The 5,511-nt window shown below is 45.6% G+C and overlaps 1 pseudogene; it reads left to right on the forward strand.

The window, feature by feature from the left end:
* Positions 1 to 610: 610 nt before the first annotated feature.
* Positions 611 to 5,046, forward strand: LOC125176387 (elongation factor 1-alpha 1-like; annotated as a pseudogene).
* Positions 5,047 to 5,511: the final 465 nt, after the last annotated feature.

Genomic DNA, 5,511 nt, shown 5'->3' on the forward strand with positions numbered 1-5,511 from the left:
GAAACAGGCTCCAGGCTCTGAGCTGTCAGCACAGAGCCTGACACAGGGCTCAAACTCATGGACAGTGAGATCATGACCTGAGCCGAAGTCGGGTGTTCAACTGACTGAGCCACCCAGGAGCCCCTATTTTATTTTTTTTTAAGTTTATTTATTTGTTTTGAGAGAGAGAGAGTGCACACAGGAGGGGCAGAGAGAGAGGGAGACAGAATCCCAAGCAGTCTGCACACTGTCGGCACAGAGCCCGGTATAGAGTTCAAAGCCACAAACCATGAGATCATGACCTGAGCCGAAACCAAGAGTCAGACGCTTAACCGACCGAGCAGCTCAGGTGCCCCAACACAGGTACATCTTATGTGGGTATCTGTTTCCAAATTCTGTACCCCTTCCTAGAGCATCTCATTTACCGTCTGATCCATTTTACAGGTGACAGAACCAATAATTAGTTTCTTCTGTCTCTGGACAGATGAGAAAACTGCAGCTCAGAGTAGTTAATGTGTCTTCGCAAATTTCCATGATTATTTTATGCCACAGAATTCAAACCCACTTTTTCACAATGGGTTTGCCACCAGAACTCAGATATCATGGAAATTACCCCTCAATCTAAGCTAAAATGGGAAAGGAAAATGTTCCTATTAATATCATTGTCACTGGACATGTGGATTGGGGTGGGTCCACCATCACCTGATCTACAAATGTGGTGGGATCGCAACAGAAGATCCACAGAAAGACTTGAGAAGGAGCCTCCTGAGGTGGGAAAGGGCTCCCTCAAGTATGCCAACATCTGGATAAAAGAAAGCCGGATGTGAACAGGGCACCACCATTGATATATCCCTGTAAAATTCCAGACCAGCAAGTAGTATGTGACCGTCACTGATGCCCTGGGACACAGACTTTAATCAGAAACACGATTACAGGCACATCTCCCACTGACTGCATGCACTTCCTGACTGTTGCTGCTGGCGTTGCCGAACTTGAGGCTGGCGTCTCCAAGAATGGGCCGACCCGTGAGCATGCCCTCTGGCTCACGAGACTCCGTGTGAAACAACTAATTGTTGCTGGTAACAAAGTGGATTCCACTGCACCACCCTGCAGCCAGGAGAGGTAGGAGGAAGTCATTAAGCAAGCCAGCACCTGCATTAAGAAAACTGGCTACCAGCCCAACGCAGAAGCATTTGTGTCGATTTCTGTTTGGCATGGCAACAGCCTGCTGGGGCCCAGCGCAAACACGCTTTGGTTCAGCGATGGAGAGTCACCCTAAAGACGACAATGCCAGCGAAGCCACCCTCCTCGGAGCTCTATATTGCATCCTGCCACCAACTTGTCCACCTGGCGAGCCTGTGCATCTGCCCCTCCAGGACGTCTACGAAATTCATGGTATTGGCACCGTCCCTGTAGAGACCCATATCTCGAACTCAGCCTAATGGCCCTCTCTATTCTAGTCAACATGACAACTAAAGTAAATTCTGTTGAAACGCTCTTTGAACGAAGATCTTCCTGGGGACAAAGCGAGCTTTCACGTCAAGCATACGTCTCTCAGAGACGTTGGTTGTGCTGCAGCTGATGACAGTGAAAATGAGCCACCGGTGGAAGCAGCTGGCTTCACAGCTCAGGTGATTATCCTGAACCTTCCAGGCCAAATCAGTGCTGGCTACGCCCCTAGCCTGATTTTCACAGAAGCTCATGTTGCTCGCAGGTTCATGGAGCTGAAAGAGAAGATTAATTGTCATTCTGGGGAGAAGCTGGAAGAGGGCCCCAAGTTCTTGAAATCTGGTGGTGCTGCAGTCGTTGATATGGTTCCTGGGCAGCCCAGGTGTGTTGAGAGCTCCTCTGACTGTCCTCTGGGTCGTTTTGCTGTTCATGATGTGACACAGATGGTGGCTATGGGTGTCAGCAAAGCAGTGGACTGGAAGGCGGCTGGAGCTGGAGAGGTCACCGGGTCTGAAAGCTCAGAAGGCTAAATGGATACTATCCCTGATACCTGCCACCCCAGTCATAATCGGCGGTGGAAGAATGTCTCAGAACTGGTCGCTTAAGTTTAATAATAAAGAAATGATTAATGATAGTGCATCACAAAACCTTGAGAAGGTAAGAGAAATGTTTTGTAGACCATTTGGTGTGTGTGTGTGTGTGTGTGTGTGTGTGGCAGTTTTAACTTATTAGCTTTTAAAAATCCGTACTTTTTAATGGAAACAACTTCACCAAAAATTTGCCGCAGAATTCTGAGACCCATTAAAGCAAAGTTTAATGAGTAAACGATCTTCTTTTGGTCAACACTATAAATCCCCACAGTACTACTTAAGTAAAAGACCTAGGTAAGAGTTGCCCACAGTCTATTTCTGCTGTTCATCTGCTGAAATTTCAAAATTTGATAATTCTGGATTAACATTTTCTTTCGGGTAGGAATTTGTGGGTTTTTAATACATTGTTTGAAAGGAAGAATCATCTGGGTTTTCTTAAACCTCTTTTTTCTTAAGGTTTATTTATTTTTGCAAGAGACTGCTTGAGTGGGGTGGGGGACAGAGAGAGGTGGGATTGGAACAGTGGGATTGGAACTCAACAAACCGGGAGATCATGACCTGAGTTAAAGTCAGATGCTCGTCAGGTGCCCCGAATCATCTGTTTTTTAAGGACATGGTGAAAAGGTATGGGTGAGGGTCTGTTGGTGACAAGCCTTCATAGGTTAGTGCAGATAAGCAAAGATTATCATTGTTTATCAATAAGCTTGTTATAAGAAGGCCCAATCCTGCGACACTAAAGTCCACGTGTTGCATATAAAATTGTAGCTACGTCAATATCGAGTGAATCTGTTGGTATCATGTCAAATGTTAGTTTCCCACTTATTGGGATGTGCATTCTCACATTAACAAATTTTGAAATAGTCCAAAGAACTCCAAGTGTGAAAGTTAAATAGTATTGAAGACTGTCCTGCTAGAGTTTGTTGTATCTTGATTTGGAGCAGGGTGGGTGGAGGGGGAAGGTACTGGAAGCTGGGGGAAAAAAGAGAGAGAGAGAGAGAGAATTCAAGCCCAGAACTTCTAATTCCCTCTCTAGGACTCTATCATGCACGTGACTGTAACTTCTCTTAAGTCTAGTGTTGATCATTTTTTTTTTAATGTTTATTTATTTTTGAGAGAGAGAGAGACCGAGCACGAGCAGGGGAGGGGCAGAGAAAGAGAGGGAGACACAGAATCCTGAGTAGCTCCCGGTTCTGAGCTGTCACCACAGAGCCCAACGTAGGGCTCAAACTCACAAACCACGAGATCATGACCTGGGCTAAGTTGGACACTTAACTGACTGAGCCACCCAGGCGCCCCTGGCGTTGATCATTTTTAATGTCTTCTGTAACCTTTGTCGAGCATTTACTCCTTAATCTAGATGACATCCTGGGTCATCCCATCTCTTAAAATCTAGATGAGACTACTTATGGTCTCCAACACACCTCACATCGAGAGCCCGGTGCCATTTCTGTGTATTCCCAGGGTCTTGTGTTCTCAGGACCACCCCTCGATTCCTCTGACTTTTTGTTCTCCTCTTGGCATCTCGCAACATTTTCTTTCTCACCACTTGAGTTCTTGAACCACCTTCCTTACTTTTACACATAAACAACAGATTTTGTGTAGCAGATTTTATAGACAGTTTAGAGAAATTAAGAAAGAGATGTTTTTGCATTGCTGACCTCCAAGCAGTTAGAACTGAATGAATAATGGTCACCCTGTTCTATAAATGCTTCTGGCTGATTTCCCGTGATGCTCAGCCTTTCTCTCCCCTTTCCATCCCCTCCCACCACCACCACCACCAACTATTTTTTAAATGCAAACTGATTCTACCCTCTCTTTGTTCTGCCCAGACTTCTGAATCCTACTGTAGACTTTTTTTTTTCCATAGCCAAATGCTTTCAAGGTGTTTTCTCTATTGAAGACCATTTATTCCCAAAGGGAATTCTATTCTCAACTATTAAGAAAACAATAGGATTTTTTTTTTAGCCGCCCACCAAGGATACCACGGGTTCTGAGGAGTACAAGGAAGAAAATTTGCTTTCAAAGAGGAGCCAATATAATAGGAAATAAGTGCACATAACTCACATTTCTCTTGGGCCTTGCCACCTTGTGAAAACAGAGACCACATACGCGATGTGTAACAGTTGAGTTTCTGCAGTATGTTCACGTCCCCTCCCCCCCAACACCCCACCAGGAACCTCCTGTCCTGACAGATACGAAGAAGGCCAATACAATAGAGATTTGGCCAGTACAACTAAGAAAATCTAACTTACCACGTGAGGGGGAAAGATACCTGGAGGTCGAAGAAGAGGCAACTACTGGGATGACCACAGGCAGAATGTGGCCCACCTGAGGTTGAAGTCGGGGAGTTACATTCTGAACTTGAGTCATCAGGGTTCAATGGTAACAGCTTCTAACTGTCTGTTTAAGCTATTTTAGTTTTACACCCCTCCCGCCCCCAAAAATGTAGCATTATCTGGGCTTTCCACTTCTGACCAAGTGGGAAGTATTAACAGTCAGAATTCACTTGACAGTGGAAATCCATGTAACCCCATGTGAGTAGGTGTCTGCCACAAATGATGAGAAAAACTAGCAAACTCAGTGAAAAAACAGTTTTGCACCCATTTGAAATAATGCTGCTGCCCCAGGTCTTCTGTTCTTTATCCACGGCCTCAAAATCTGAAGAGCTCTGAAGTCAAGAAGGTTCTATCCATCAGGTGTCTAGCAATATCCTTTAGAGGCGAAACCCGACCTGTGCATGTGTGAGGCTGCTTGGAATCTTTATGCAGCTTGCTTCACGGGAGTGGTTATGTGTTTCCTGCACAAACATGAAAATGCTTGATTACACAGTGCTCCTGCAGCCTCACTGAGGGAGGGCACATGAAATATAGAGCGTGGAACATACCTTTCCCAAGTCTGAGACATTCTGAATTCCAAAACACATCTGGCCCCAAGGTCTTCAGATAAAGGCTTGCGTATCTATCTTGGCATCTGCCAGAGGAAACTGGGAGCCAACCGAGAAGAAGTGACGGCCAATGGGGGCGGCTAGTATGGTCCCAAGGGTCCTATTTTCACGTGTCCTGCCTGGAACATGTGGTCCGTCAAAAGGAGAGAAGACTAGATACAGGACTGTGTTGTCGACATGTGGAGTCGGGTAGAAGTTGTGACCAGTGAGAATGTCTGGAAAACCCTGCTGAGTCCTTCAGCCAAAGCCAGACTGCCTACCAGGGCCGACGGTCCAGCTACTTTCCACCACCTGCACTGCAGGCAGATGAGGGCAGCACAACGTTCTCGTGAAAGTTTCCAAGCCCCTCCTGTAATTTTAAGGTACAGGATCATCTGAATTATTGTTTTCATTGTTCCATTTATTCTCAGAAAGGAGATTATTTTTAAAGGAAAAGAAAAAGACAGGTGGTGAATAAAGACTTACTAAAGCGATTCTCCCATCCAAGTACTAACCAGGCCCGACCCTGCTTAGCTTCCGAGATCAGAGGAGATCAGGTGCGTTCAGGGT

Source organism: Prionailurus viverrinus, chromosome D1, assembly GCF_022837055.1.
Source record: "Prionailurus viverrinus isolate Anna chromosome D1, UM_Priviv_1.0, whole genome shotgun sequence".
In the NCBI taxonomy this organism is placed as follows: domain Eukaryota; kingdom Metazoa; phylum Chordata; class Mammalia; order Carnivora; family Felidae; genus Prionailurus; species Prionailurus viverrinus.